The sequence below is a fragment of the Phodopus roborovskii genome, unplaced genomic scaffold (genome assembly GCF_943737965.1).
Source record: "Phodopus roborovskii unplaced genomic scaffold, PHOROB, whole genome shotgun sequence".
In the NCBI taxonomy this organism is placed as follows: Eukaryota; Metazoa; Chordata; class Mammalia; order Rodentia; family Cricetidae; genus Phodopus; species Phodopus roborovskii.
Window position 1 is genome coordinate 46,896,703 of NW_026126433.1, and position 15,813 is coordinate 46,912,515.

General features: G+C 36.3%; 1 protein-coding gene across 2 annotated transcripts in view; it reads right to left on the bottom strand.

The window, feature by feature from the left end:
* The window catches only part of Akt3 (AKT serine/threonine kinase 3), a 218,029-nt gene that overhangs the window by 173,649 nt on the left and 28,567 nt on the right, over positions 1-15,813 (bottom strand). The window contains exon 1 of one of the 2 annotated variants that reach the window (XM_051186383.1): positions 12,273-12,293. The exons of the other annotated variant lie outside the window; for it this stretch is intronic. The gene's annotated coding sequence lies outside the window, so the exon portion shown is untranslated. Of the gene's footprint in view, positions 1-12,272; positions 12,294-15,813 lie in introns of those variants that run through there. 2 annotated transcript variants of the gene reach the window in all.

A 15,813-nucleotide genomic window follows, 5' to 3' on the forward strand; every position in this document is an offset into this window, starting at 1 on the left:
AATCTAACCATGAAATATAAAAGATCTTTTTCCCAGAAAGATTAAGGTATATTCTTATAATAAACATTTTCATTTGACAGTCTACAGCAGTGGTTCTCAACCTTTCTAATGTGACCCTTTTATAGGATTCCATATGTTGTGGTGACTTGACCACAAAATTGGTTTTATTGCTTCTTCATAACTGTAATTTTGCTACATTATAAATCATAATGTAATTATCTGTGTTTTCTGATGGTCTTCAGCAATATCAGTGAAAGGATCAGTTAAATGAATACACTGCAAGTTCATTCATGCTGTTGGTAGAAAATGACAGGAAAATAGAAAGCAAATTAGTAATCTTGACTGAAAACTTGACACTCAGTTTAGTGGATAGCTCAATTGCTGAGTAGTCAATCAATTCAAAATTATTACTAAAATATTTTGAAGAATACTGTTTATTTTATTAGTGGAAGAGAAATTTTTTTCTTCCCCATTTCTTTCTTTGATGTAATTAAGTTTTATTCCTGTCATTACCAGCCTACAATCCACACAGCCAGAGAAGTTAGGAAACGAGGACCCTAAGAGAGACATACATGGTTCCCCCAGGAAAGGGGAAGGAAGGGAGCTGACCTGAAGAAGAGGGAGCTCATGGACCCCAGTCTGATAGCTGGAAAACCAGCATTGTACAGACCCAGACCCCCTGAAGGGTGGGTCTCAGTTAGGAGATCTGGGCAGTCTATGGGACCTCTGACAGTGGAACCAAGATGTATCCCTAGTGCACCAATGGACTTTGGGAGCACATTCCCTATGGTGAGACACTCCTTTAGTCTAGAGACACAGGGGAGGGCCTACGCCCTACCCCAAATGACTTGACAGACTTGGATGATCCCTCACAGAAGGACTCACCCTCCCTGGGGAGTGGATGGGGGATGGGATGGAGGGAGGTTGTGGGGGGACATAAGATAATGGGAGGGAGAGGGAACTGGGATCGATATGTAAAATAAGAAAATATTAAATAATAATTGATGGGAGATGCCATTATGTATATATGTTTCTCATACTGGTTAATGAATAAAGCACTGTTGGCCAATAGGAAAGAAAGATAGGAGGGACTAGGAGACAAGGAGGAAAGAGGAAGTAGGAAGGAGGAGTTAAGATGGAGAGTCTGGAGAAGGCAGAACTGCCAGCCGCCTCCCCCCCCCCCCCCCCCCGCCTCTCCCTGGTAAGACCATGTGGAAATACATAGAAATGGGTTAATAATTAAGACAGAGCTAGCAGATAAGAAACAAGTAACCGGGCCAACAGCATTGTATCAAATACAGAGTCTCTGTGTATTATTTGGGCCTGGCGCAGCAGCGGGACAAGACCAGTGGCGGGAGGAAAAACCTACTCCTTACATATGGCGCCCACGTGGCTAGTAAGAACTTCCACTTAAAATTTAACAAAAGCTTTTAAAGGGGGTTTTAGAAACAAAAGAACAGAGACAAGCAAGGTTTCTTGGTAGCAGCATTTCTCTCCTTTGCGAGAGACAAGCAGATAATTGCGAGGCTCCATTAAGGGAAGATTCCTGACTCAGCATAAGTGGCAAAAAACTGGAAGGCTTTTAAATAACTCTGCTAACAATTTATTGCTGTGTATGAGAGATGGCAATGGCAGTGACCACATCTCCAAGCCGGCAGCATGCTTGCTGGATGGCAGTGCAGACCAAGGCAATGACCACAGTGCTGGCAGTTAAATAGCCGCCGCCATCTTTAATAAACCGCGGCTGACACAGCTATGACTTTCATTTTTGCAATGTTGTTGTTTACCTGATAAAAGACTCATTGCTACAAAAAGATAAAGATTTACATTAAAGACAGATTCATATTAAGAAACACCTCTAAAGATTTATAGTATGTTCTAAAATATATGTAGGCTTGGGAGAGAAAAGGAATAAAATGGTTTTAAAAATACAGTGAGGAGTTGGGTGTTGTGGCACACGCCTTTAATCCCAGCACTCAGGAGACAGAGGCAAACAGATCTCTGTGATTTACAAAGTAAACCTGGTATGCAGAGTGAATTCCAGGACAGATAAGAGTTACACAGAGAAACCCTGTCTCAAAAAATGAAAAAATAAAAAGTAAAAGAAACAGTAATAATAAAGCCACATAAAGATGAAAAGCTCAGAGAGAATCTGGTTACTGTATGGTATTATATTGTCTTTGTATTGTTTGACTGCTGAGGAAACAACAACCATTAAAACAAATGCTACTGAATTAATTCAATTCATATATTTTAAAAATGCTTTGACTCCAAAATTTAAGTTCAAGAACAAGTTACTGGGGAATAGGATTTCTATTTTTGTTTCCACAGAAAATGAAAAGATGTGGATTCCTTCCAGACTAATATGGTTTAATAAGCCTGATCACCTGAAACAGAGTACCAGGTGATCCTACATTCAAAACAGCTGGACAAAGCAGCCTTGCAGACTACAGCCAGGATTTCTGAATCTTCTTCAAATCCCCCATGAAAGCGCCCCCTATCAGCAGGAAGTAATTTGGAAAGAACAACGCCCAAATTCCCAAATATTGTTTATAAATGTTTGTTTTCATTTAAGTGGGCTTGGTTATAAATGATTAATGACCACAACAAATATCTTTTTAAAGGTAAAAAAAGGGATTATGGTATAGATATGATTACTTTGTTTTGGAATGGATTTTCATTTATTGATACAATTTAAGGTCAATTTTGTGATATGTATATTTCTTCTCTTGTTTAGGTATTGTGCTTATATAGCTCATTTAGAAATGTAATGTTTAATGTAGTACAAATTATAGATAGTTACCTATAATAGTCAAAATTTATAGTATTAGGTTTTCTAGTTATGCAGAGATGTATTTGAGATAGATAGGCATTCTTCAAACATTTCAAAGACCTACAGAATATGGCATTTAAAATGGTTTAGGGTTTTTCTTGACAGTGAGACATAACTGCTCCTAGCAACACCACCTATCTCAGAAAGGAAGATGGACATCGAAGAAACTGCTCTTGTCTGGACTGTTTGACTTTATGCTGTATAAAATGAACATGCAGGACCCACAGAAAAGTGACTGCTGATTCAAGATGGACATTGCTACAGAGTTCCTGCTTCATGGAAGAGTCTGCCAGACAGTCTGCAGGACACAGAGAAAAGTGACTGACAAACTGCCAATACAAGAAGACAGTTTAAAGTTTCCTGCTTTGCTGAAGAGTCGCCAGACACACTATGGCCTATGGGCTGAAGATGGAAAATTATAGAAAAACTTCAGGTGACTGACAAGGCAAGATGTCTCTGTCATTTCTAGAGTTTAAATACTATCTTTCTGTGGTCTTTGATGAAGTTGAAGACAGATAGTTATGGTTATAGTTTTCCTTAGTTAGGCTTAAAGATAAGATACATATAGGACTTTAGACTCGCAAATATAGGATAGATGATAGTTTCTTTTAATCTTGCTAAATGTTAATGGACTAAATATTGTTAACTGTGATACTTACTTGATAACTGTTGTGTTATATATTTTGCTATGTTAAGGTTAAAACCCTTCTTTTTATTTAGACAGAAAAGAGGAGATGATGGGAGATGCCATTATGTATATATGTTTCTCATACTGGTTAATGAATAAAGCACTGTTGGCCAATAGAAAAGGAAGATATGAGGGACTAGGAGACAAGGAGAAAAGAGGAAATAGGAAGGAGGAGTCAAGATGGAGAGTCTGGAGAAGGCAGAACCACCAGCCACCTCTCCCTGGTAAGACCACGTGGAAATACAAAGAAATGGGTTAATAATTAAGACAGAGCTAGCAGATAAGAAACAAGTAACCGGGCCAACAGCACTGTATCAAATACAGAGTCTCTGTGTATTATTTGGAGCTGGCGGGGGGGGGGGGGAAGGTGCAGCGGGAGGAAAAACCTACTCCTTATAAATAATAATAAATACTTTGTATAAATGAAAAAAAAAGAACCACTGGCCTATAGGAGAGATTACCTAAACAAAGATTTTACACCTAATATAATGACAAAAGGAGTACTGTCAGAGCTGAAATTGCATTTTAGATGGTAAGTGTAATTGACACATTCTTCCCTATTTCCTCATTTTCATTGGTACTAGTTATTTCACCTGAGTTACCCCAAATCATCCTTGCAGTTTCTACTTAAATATTACTATGTTTCCAATCCCAACTGTAGAGTAGAATGTCAGTTTGTATCTTCATACAGAACTGTTTCTATTAAGTCTACTATAAATAGTTCTTTTGGGTTAAGTTCCAAATCACTGTTTTAAGTTCAGAACCTATTTACATTTCTCAAATATCACTTTAAAGAATACATGACTTTTTAATTTATTCCCAAAGGTGTGCAATTACCACCATTAATTTCAGAACTTTTCATCATCTCAAAAATATACACTGCATTCTTTATTAGTCATTCCCATTTGTTTTTCTCCTCAGACTCTGGAAATCAATAAACTATTTTAGAAATTTCCTTCACACAAACTCAGAGTTTTTCAAATAAAACTGCTTTAGCATCCACAATGTATATGAAAATATGCATGTCTATGAAAAGCAGACACAGGTATATTTAGGAAAGTTGAATTATGTTAGGCTCTTTATAACTAGCCAAAAAAATCCTTACAATCAAATTGGCCCAGAAAATAATATGACAAAGCATATGTTTTCTTCCACATAACTCTTCTCTAACTTCATTTTCAGTTAATAACCTAGATAGTTTTTCTTTAGGTCTTTCAATTCTTCCAAAAAGAAGAAAACCATTTATGTAACAATTAGAAAACTGCAACACAATCTACTGTCTAGTTCTAGTACTGCCCTCTCCCGAAACTACAATGCATCACTTATCACTAAGTGCTTTAAAGAAAGCAAAAATTAGGTCTGCATGATTCTAAAGACCAGTGACATATAAGAGCTGGCATGTTAAAAAAATATGGAGAATATTTTTAAAGAGAAACCTATAATGTATTAGGAATAATGAAATAAGCATGGTAATATATGATTTGAAGAAAAATAGTGAGTGTTCAACCCTAACATAGTGAGTGAAATATACTATGTGCTAATGTAATATAAACACAGACTATAAAATTTCTGAAGATCAAAAACATTAAGTTCAGAGTAATATAACAAAATAGAAAGAAGATGCCTACAAGTGACTACCTAAATGAGGGAGACTGGCAACCCTGTCCTTAAATTAAGGCCACATTTCTCACAAGGCTTAAATCCCAGTGGGGAACTTGATGTAACAATGTAATCAGTATAGCAGGTCAGCACTGAAAAAACAATCCATTTTATTACTCCAGGTGTCTCAGAGAGCTGTAGCCAGTGTCACCAAGCTTCAGAATCTACTGTTTGAGACTAGGCTATCTCGGGGAACTGAAAACATTAACAGATCACTAGACAAGAAGCCTGCCACTTCTTGCTTTGGTTATATGGATGGGAGTCAGTCCTGAAGAGGAGGAGGGCCAGTAGCCTCACACTGAGTTCAGGCCTCATACAAGAGTCTCCAGCAGTGAGAGGCAAGGCAGAGTAAACTACTTCAACTAAAAACTAGCAGCCAGGACAGCTGCTTCTCTGTCAAGTAACATTACTTGCCAGCAGGACTAAGAACTCTGGAGTTCATATCCAGCAGAGAGCTTGATATCTGCTGTCTCTTCCCTCAAAGCATTTAATGTTGGGTGTGATCTGAAAGCTGTGAAGTCAGGCATCCAATACAGGTGTTTAAGATCTCTGCTGGCTTCACACACTCTCCAGTGCACTAGAGGATTTGTTTCAGCATTAACCACCCCAAAATGTACAAACAAGGGAACATCTGCAGTGAGGAAGAGTATAGCCTACAAGCTTCAAGGCAAGATAAGGCAAGCAGCTCTTGGCACAGTAAAAAGACAGGCTCCTACAATGAATACTGCTCTGCAGAATAAATGGCCCTTTATTGGTCCCAAGACCAGCATAAACCTCAATAGATGAAAGAGAAGAGATTCCAATCTCACCCAACAATTTCCTCCACCTATCTGTTAGACTAGACTCCCATAATAAGAGATACAAAAAGGAAGTACTCCAGTACTGGATGACTGTGTACCACTGTCCCTGACCACCTAACACATGCTTTTTAAAACTACTACTTAGAAACACTCTTATCTTCAATTATTTATTTTTCCTTTTCTCTTGTGTGATCCTGCTGTGTCTTTTTCTCTAACCCTGTCCTTTATATTATTCATTGTTTTATTTAATCATCAACAGCCTGCCTTACTCTACAGGACTTTTGCTGGGGTTTCCTTTTGTTTTTCTTTTTTTCTGTGGTCATACTTCAAATGTATTTTGTGTATCTGTTTTGGTTTGACGGTACTGCTTTTACAAAGTATTTTCTCATCTGTGTGTGAGTGGTACAAAGGACTAAGCCCCCCAAGAGATATCTGCTCAGTAAGAATACCATCAGAATAAAACCTGGGCATTCCCACCCCGACAGATGTGAAAATTCCAACAGAGAAACACGGAAAAACAAAGCAAAATGATGCCACAAAAAGAAATCAAAATCCTCAAAATAAAGTAATCCAAAGGCAATTAAAAAGAACATACACCAAAACATTCAAATGTGTAACTGAAAAAAAAAAAAAAAACAAAAAAACAAAAAATGACAGAGCAACCTTCATCTAAGAATCTATGGAATTACAGTAAGAGTTAAAATAAAAACTAAAGGTATTGTTTTAAAAATCTCTTCAGTGAGATTTTAACAGAATTTTCCCCAAGTCTATGGAAAGAAATGGCCATCCAAGCACAAGAAGCTGTATAACCCTCAAGAGATGTCACTAGAACTAAAGAATGTCTCCACAACACACTATACTTAAAATCCTAGGCATAAAGAGCAAATAAACAACATGAAAAGCTGAAACAGAAAAATATAAACTCATTTATGAAGGCACACTCATGAGGATAACATCATCTTTTCAACAGATATTGTAAAAGCCAGGAAAGATTATCTTTTTTTGTATATTTCAGCTTTGAAAGTAAACTGCTGACCAAGACTACTATATCTAGCCAAGGTCTCCTTTAAAATTAATGGACAAATAAAGATCAGCTGAGAAAACCTCAAACTAAAGCAAATTAAAACCACTAAGTCACCAGCAAAGAAAATATGTACAAGAATTCTACACACAGAGAAGGCAGCAATTCCCAAACAAAGATGTCAGGAAATAAAAACATAATGAGAAAAATAGCATAGCAAATGAGAACTAGAAATGAATAGTGCCCAACTCACCATATCAAAACACTTATATAAATAGGAAAGAAGAACAAAAAAGTACTCAAATTATGTGGTGATATTTTGTTTATGATCTAAAAAAAAAAAAAAAAAAAAGCCTACCTGAAGTTCAGAGTACAAAGTCAGCCACACAAGTCAGCTGTAGAGGCAGGGCAGTGATGGCACACACCTCTAATTCCAGCAGCCACACTAGTCAGCCATAGTAGGTGGGCAGTGGTAGTACATACCTTTAATTCTGGCCCTTGAGGGGAATATTAAGGCAGGTGGAGACAGGAGTGCTGTGTATTCACTCTATGGTCACACTGAGGACAGGATCACTTTGGTAGAGATAAGAACTCTCTAATGGTTGGCTGCTTTGCTTTTCTGATCTTTAGGCAAGCTTTATTTGTTAAATCATAAAATATCACCACAAAACTAAGTAGGAAAAAACTGAAGGAACTGATAAACATCTATCAATAATAACCCTTAGTAAGTAAGTGGTGCTCGTTTCTGCAATCAAAAGAAATAGATTAGCTCACTGGATTAAAAACAAATTGCAGGCCAACAAGATGTCTCAGTGGGTAAAGGTTCTTGCCACTGAGCCTGATAACCTGAGTTTGATATCCAGGACTCATATGGGAGAGGGAAGAGAACCAATTCCCACATATTGTCCTCTTTCTGCCACTGGTATGTGTCACATGCATGCAAGCATGCGCATGCACACACTCTCTCTCTCTCTCTCTCTAATAATTAATCAAATAATTAAAAATAAATTATTTTAAAATATTTGCTTATTGTCTACAATAATCATAATTCACTGGCAAAGAAATACAGAATGACAGTAGAAGAACAGATATCAATATATCAAGATAATGGAAGCTGACAACATGCAAGGATAACCATCCTCATAACTGACAAAGATCACCTCAAAACTAGTCAAAAGAAATAAAGAGGCTGGAAAGATAGCTTGGTGGCTAAGTATTTGTTATGCAAGCATAATGAGCATAATGATCTGAGCTTGGATCTCCAGCATCCATATAAAAAGCTAAGCATGACGATGCATACCTGGAACCTCCCTGCTGGAGGGAAAGGTGAGTTTTGAGATCAATGGTGTTACATGACATCTATAAGACAATCTATCTATCCAACAATTAAAGGGTATATTTTTTTCTCAGAAGCCCATTAACCTTTCTCTAAAACTGGCTATATCTTAGGCTATGAAACAAATCTCTGAACAAATAAATACATATTTTCTTATGTCATCAGATCACAATGGAATAAAACTAGAAATCAGAAAGAAGCTATATAAATATATGGAGATTGAATAATACAGTTCTGACTGATCAATAAATCTATTAAAATCAGGGAGGAAATCTTTAAAAAAAAAAGAATAAAAATGGAAATATAACTTACTACAACATCTGAGATCTACAAACCTTTATCCCAAACAACAAAGACCTAAATTAATAAAGTCAAGAGTGAATATAGCTATATTATAGGATGAAATTAAGTCTTAAGGTTCTTTAAGAAATAGTTCAAAATTGTACATATTCCCAAAACTGTAAAATCTAGAAAAAAAAGAATGTATGGTCTATCAAAATTAAACCAGGAATATGTAAACAACTTAAATAAATCTGTAATGAGCAATTAGATGGATAAAGTCTCCCAAAAAGAAAAGTCCAGTACTAGATGGATAGTCAACTAGTCAGACCTTCAAAGAACTAACATCAAATTCTCCTCAACAGTCCCATAAAATATATGAAGAATGGCACCACTCATCCAGACCAGAGAAAGAAAAAACAAAAACAGAAAATTACAGACTTGAGGTGTCATACAGGGAAGCAAACTACAGGAAGAGATAAGAACGAAAGCCTGGTACAGACAGGCTTTGGGAAGCCTAATGCTGGGAAGCTCATTGTCAGCATATTTAAAACACATTACAATATGGGAAAACGTTTCCAGGCAACAGTCAATTCTAGGTGCACAATAAAGCTTACGGTGTGATTACCCATGTGACCACAGGGTGTATTCTATAGCTAAAAGGCCTAAAATCTATTGTTGTCTCTTAGCATAGAGGTTAGCAGGCCATAGAGTACATGTGACATGTCCCCTAAGGAAGGGTAATAGTCTAGAAAGGGAAGAATCTGGAATGACCATTCTGGTGAATATGGATGAGGTCTGTCCTTTCAGAGAGCAAAAAGGTCACCATGTTGTTAGCAACCTCCACTCTCAGCTTTCTGGATGGAATGCAGGTATTTGATTTTTATCTCCGTAACTGTGAGACATCCCTGCATGATTAACATTCATTCCTGGTTCTCTTAGTGCTTCTGTGTGAGTACCAGGATCTCTATGCCTCCAACACAGACTAAATTTTTCTAAATGAATATAGGCATAAAATTTTTTGATAAAATACTTATAAAAGGAATTCAACAATACAATTAAAAATTCTCTACTAATATCAAGAAGGTTTCATTCCTGAGCTGGAGGGATAACTCAGCTGTTAAAGGCTAAGCTCACAACCAAAATATAAGGTTTCATGCCAAGGAGTATGGATGGTTCAAAATATATAAATCAATAAAACAGGTCTTATACAGCTCACAAAAATCACATGGGTCATCTCAATAAAGAAAAGGCACTTAATACCCTTTTATAATAAAAATACCCACAGAAATCAGGAATAGAAAGAACATACACAATAAAGAGTATATACAGCCAACATTATATCAAATGGGGATCAGAGGGGAAATACAAGTATTTCCTCTAAAATCAGGACCAAAACAAGGGTATCCACTCTCCCCACACTTACTCAGTAAAATGCCTTTACATCTCATCCAGAGAGGTAAGGTAAGAAAAATAAGAGACACACAAAGAGGAAAGGAAAAACTCAGATTATTCCTATTTACAGATGATAAAATCCTATATTTTAAACACATTGAAGATGCTGACCTAATAAACAGTTTCAACAAAGAAGCAGTATAAAAAAACACTATATTTTACACATTAGTAATGAACATGATGTTGAGAAAGAAAATAAAAAAAAAAAGACCTCATTCACAGAAGTCTCAAAAACAATAAACAACTAGTAATAAACATAACCAAGAAGGTGAAAGACCTCTACAACAGCACCAAGAATTGACAAATGAGATTACATCAAGTTAAAAAGCTTCTGCACACCAAACAAGACACTAATATGAAACCCATTGTTTTGTGTGATGATTTTAAAATTAGTAAGAGAAAGAAAACACAATTTAAGATATAACCTCTTTATTTTTGTCATTCCAAAAGAGTTGATTTAACAGCTGTGGTCCTCTTTTTTCTCTCCAACTCCATTCAGAATACACCTATACCCAACAGTAAATTACCTTACAGGGTAATCTCCATGTTACACTGCCCCACTCAATGAATCATGGAATGTGCTTCTATGTAATCACCAGTGGGGAAAGGAACCACTGAATAGCACAGCATAGCATTAGCAAATAGTAAATAATGTGTAACTCTGGGAAAATAAGATTGTTAAACCATAATCTAAATGAAAATATCCCAAAGTGTCAATAATAAGAAATTCATTAATTCTTGCTCTGCTAATTCTCAAACACAAGAATTTTTTCCTGTCCTAATTAGGCATTAGCTAGCCTAATTAAAAAGCCAACCAATCAACTAGCCAAATGTACTCAGAAACAAAAGTTGAGGTTGCTGACCATCTCTACTAATAAGGCATTTTTATATATCTAGCAAAAAAAAAAATCAGTCTAGTATTATGGGTTCACTAAGCATGAGGAGAGCAAAGGAATAAAATTATTATAAAATTATTTCATTATAAGGCAAAAAGCCTTTGAAGTATAAGAATAACAATTTTCCCAGTGTCCCTCCACTATGAGCTCTTTAGAAAGACCATTTTGTCTCCGCATGCTTCTTGCAGGCCACCATTTATATACTTGGTCCTCACAAGCTTACTCTGAGTAAAATGTTTCACAGAGACAGACACTAACATGTAAGAGGACTATAATAATATTAGTTTCCTTCCTGCATGTAAATGGGTTGGATCTAAGGGTCAAACCTGACAAATCCCCAAAAGAAATCAGTGTTTAAATTTTATCATGTGAAAACTGTTTGAATTTTCAAGAGTTCCAATTAAGTGTAAAATACTCATATCAATACTTCACTGTGCCTACTATTTTCAAAGTTCCTGGAGCTCTCCTTTGTTAGTAACACTAACAGGAAAAGGCCTATGGATTGGATTACAGGAGACTTGAAGGAGAAAGGTTTAGGTTGGGAAAAGCTCCTATGAACATTTTCCTCTTCAGTATTACAATCAGCCCCATTTTACAAAAGAATCACTCCGTGATATACACATAAAAAATTCAGAAATTCAAGAGTGAACGAGGACAGTGTGGAATTTGACATTACTTCAAGAACTAGAATACCTGCCACCGACAGACAAACCTACTAGAGTTTTAACTCTTAAGTCATCTCTCCTTCCATGACTTTTTATTGCCTTTTCACCTTTGTTTACAACATCTGTTCAAAATCACTTTTCAACTTACATATTGTTTAACACAGAGAAACTGATCATTTTCCTCCTGAGTATCATGATTATTCCGCTTGTATACATTAAGAGACTTTTATATTTTGTTTTAGTCAAGTTTGAATTCTGTGGTTCTAGAAGCTTATCTGCTTAAAATATTTATAATATATTTATGCTAAAGAACTGAATTTTTTATTAAAACAGGAAAGACAAGTCCAAACTCCAGTGGAATAATATATCCTTGACTACCTTCACCAAGAAAACATCTATTTCAGTAAATACTATTTGCTCACTGTTGTTATAAACTATTGTCTCTAGGCCATGTCACTAAGGAATGGGAGAAAAACATAGTATAGGTAGCAAACCAGATATTCCACATAAATTACTATAAAATTTACACTAAAAAGTCTTATAGCATCTACTGTCGATTTGATTTTTACTCAGACAATTATTTATTCCTATTATAAAAAGAACCGCTACCAAATTCTACCCCAGATTCTCAGTCAGTCACCCGCCCTCCATCTTAATGAATCCTGTGTTTCCTCTCCACCTGTGTGTTCCACCAAAGAGTACTCTATAAAGTAAATGTGGAGACAATTATTGCCAACTATGAAAGAAATCAGATTCTTCACAGTTCCAGAAAGGCTAATAAAATTAGCCTTTGACTAACTTAGAGAACAGAAAGTCAAATGCAAAGATTAGAAAGTAAGAACAAATAATAGGCACTAATTTTAAAATAACAAAAATGTTTAGGATCCAAAATATCTGACATAGAACTGCTCAAAATCTATCAAAATAAGTTAGTATTTATTGTGCCAAGTTCGTGAGACCCAAAAAAGACCACCAACAAGCCGACTCACAGATGCAAATGCACAAGGTTTATTGCTCTATCCAACTATGGCAGGGACCCCATCTAGTTAGCTGATGCAGCAGCCACCAAAGAAGGTGCCCCCACCCCCACACAGTGTCTATTGCTGGATTTTTAAAGGCAAAAACCACAGGGTTACATTAGCAGGTGGGAGAGGTATGGGTCAGTTCTTGATTGATTGACATTTAGGGAAATTTTTCAAAGTCTTATTTTGGCATGAAATATTCATTTAGAAGCTATTCTTATTGGATGGCTATAGAAGGAAAAAAGGGAATATTCTATAGTTTCTATGGCTTTGTCTTTTTATGTACAGGTGGCCTGTTGTACACAGATACCAACATTTTTCAGGAAATAAGTATCCTGGAGACTAATGGAGAGATTCTGGTCTCTCCTGGAGTTTCTTTGTGGCCAAACACAGTTTCTAGGAACTAAGTATCTAGGAAGCTTGGGGGTCTGGAGTTCCTTTGTGCTCAATTTTGGACCTAGGTTCCAGGAGGCTAGAGGGTCTGGTCCCTTCAGTAGTATCTGTAGACAGGTATGTACATGATACTTCTGCTTATCCAAACTCACAAAAAGCTCTAACCTATCACTCAAAGTTGAAAAAAAAAATTGAAAACAAGAACTTATTTGAAGGTAACTTAGTAAGCATTATGTAAGCGGATCAAACAATGTAAAGGCTTTCTGCAGGAAGCAGCAGTTAAGAATAAAGACAAGGGTGTGAGACAGAGTATGAACAAAATTATAAACACAATGCAGCCAGAACAAGACAGTCAACTATATTTGGAAAAAACTTGTCAATGATTCCCCTAGCATATAAATTATCTTTTCTAGAGATTAAGAATCCTATTAACAGGAACAGCAAAATCTTGGCTGAGTGAACTTATGGCCAAAACATGCTTCAACTATGGCAGGCTGGTCTGTATTTGATACCTTAATCAACAGTGTACTTTGCAATATAAAATATCTTAACAAGTCCCGCATCTTTTATCTCTCTCTTTTCTAATGGACTCTATGTAAAGTACAAAAGTAATCATTTTGCACTAAGCTGAGCATATTAATTCAAAAGCATTCAAAAACCAGTTCAATTTTCTTTTAATTTATTATTTTATTTTCTGGTGTGTTTTGAGGATAAGATTCATGCAAGAGCTTTGACCATTACCTTGTGCACACACACATTTAATATTTTTTAAAAAAGAAAAATTACAGGGTTGAGAGAGCTTAGTGGATATAAAGGCATCAATGTGCTGAGAAAATGACACTAATTCCATAGGATAGAAGATACTGTGTTCTGGTCTATTTTGGATCCTACCCTGTATCTTTATATAGCTATTCATCCATAATCATTACAACATCCTCTGTGATAAACCAATAAGCATGAGCAAAGTGGTTTCCTAAGTAGTATGGCCCGTTCTAACATATTACTAAACCTGAGGAAAAAGAAGAGGGAAGCCTCTATGCATATCTAATAAGTATAGGTGGCCAAGATTTATAGTCAACACCTGAAAAGGGGGCAGGTACTCTTGTAGATTGAGTCCTAAACCTCTGAAGTATGAGCTAATTCTAGGTGGTTTCAGAATTAATTTAACTGTATCTCCCAGCCAATGCCCAGAGAATTGGAAACATGAAGAAAAAAAAATACACAGAAAAGAGAAAACTAGAATATTCTCTTCATACCATGAACAGGGCTGAGTAAATTTCAAAGGCTAAGCCATAAAAGACAGAGGTTCTGCCCTATCCTCCTAAGTTGCTCACTTGGGGGAAATAAGAACCCTTATTATAAGAATAGTCTAATAACCCTCAGAAAGGACCATCTGAAGAACTGAGCCTCCTGACAAAAGCCACACTAAAGTTACCAAGCCATGTGAATGAACCACCTTTATAAGCAGATCTTCCAGCAATACTTAAAATGACTTCAGCCCTGCCTGACATCTTAATTGCAACCTAACTGTAGTGAGATATTCACCTTGTCCGCACCCATTGGGGGGTGGAAACAGGGCCAGACATGATCTGGGGGAACAAAGTCTGAGGAGGGGGCTCAGAGAGCTCTCTTGCTTACAGCACAGGGACAGGACATCCTGAGGCATCCTTGGGACCAGGAACCTGCTCGTGTTCATCTGTCTATGTTGTAAGTTATTTCTCCCTGAACAAACATCATTTCGGCCTATTTGTGTCTCCTGATCCTTATTAAACATCAATATCTGGTATCAGAAGTGGGATCCGGATTTTCACCGGACCAGGTTTTCACCCAAGCGGCAGATACCACTCCCTTCCCCCACCATCCAGGAACGGGCAGGTCCCTTGCCTAACCAGGCAAACGTCCCACAAGCTGTGGTGTGTCCCAATCCTTATCAAACATCAATACCTAACAAAAGACCAAAATCTTAGGAGGGAATCTACCTGCCTGGTTGCTTCCATATTCCTACCCAGAGAAAGAGAGAAAAATAAAAATGATATTTTTGTGTTCACGAAATAGGTTTTGATGATAATCTGTTATATAGCAATAAATAATGAAGTGCTTGTCATTATAAACTAAATATAAGTTATCATAATATTAAATAGGATACCAAAATCACAGCAATAAAATACAAGTATATATGTACATATTAAAGTTTAAAAAATTGGCAAGATGAAAGTACATACATAACAAAAAAAGAGAAGAGCCACAAACTAAAAGAAGATATTTACCATTCAGATAACGAATGGCTAATATCTAAAATACCAGGATTCCAATAAATAAGTTTAAAAAAAAAAAAGACAAAAACAGCACTGAAAGCATATACGACTAGAATATAAATAATAAAGAGACAATTACAAGAAAAATGACACAGTAATAAACAGGAAAAATAAGAAATCCCACCATTAACTACAGAAATGAAAATTTTAAGCTATATATTGAAAAACACAATGGTAACTGCATGGGGAAAATGGCAATTCCCAATAATTGCTGATGGAAGTAAACTGACAGGAATCACTTTAGAAAGCTACATACAAAATCCAGTAACAGTGAAAGATGATCATATTCATAACTATATTGGAAGCATAAATGTAGTGTCCCTATTCCTACTACAGGTTTTCACTTTTACAAATTCTGGAAGAAACTTCTCCCTACCTTCTGGACTGGAGAACCTAAACCAGAGGCACAGCTATCAATCTGGGTGTTTTTGTCACTCTTCTGGTCTGAATG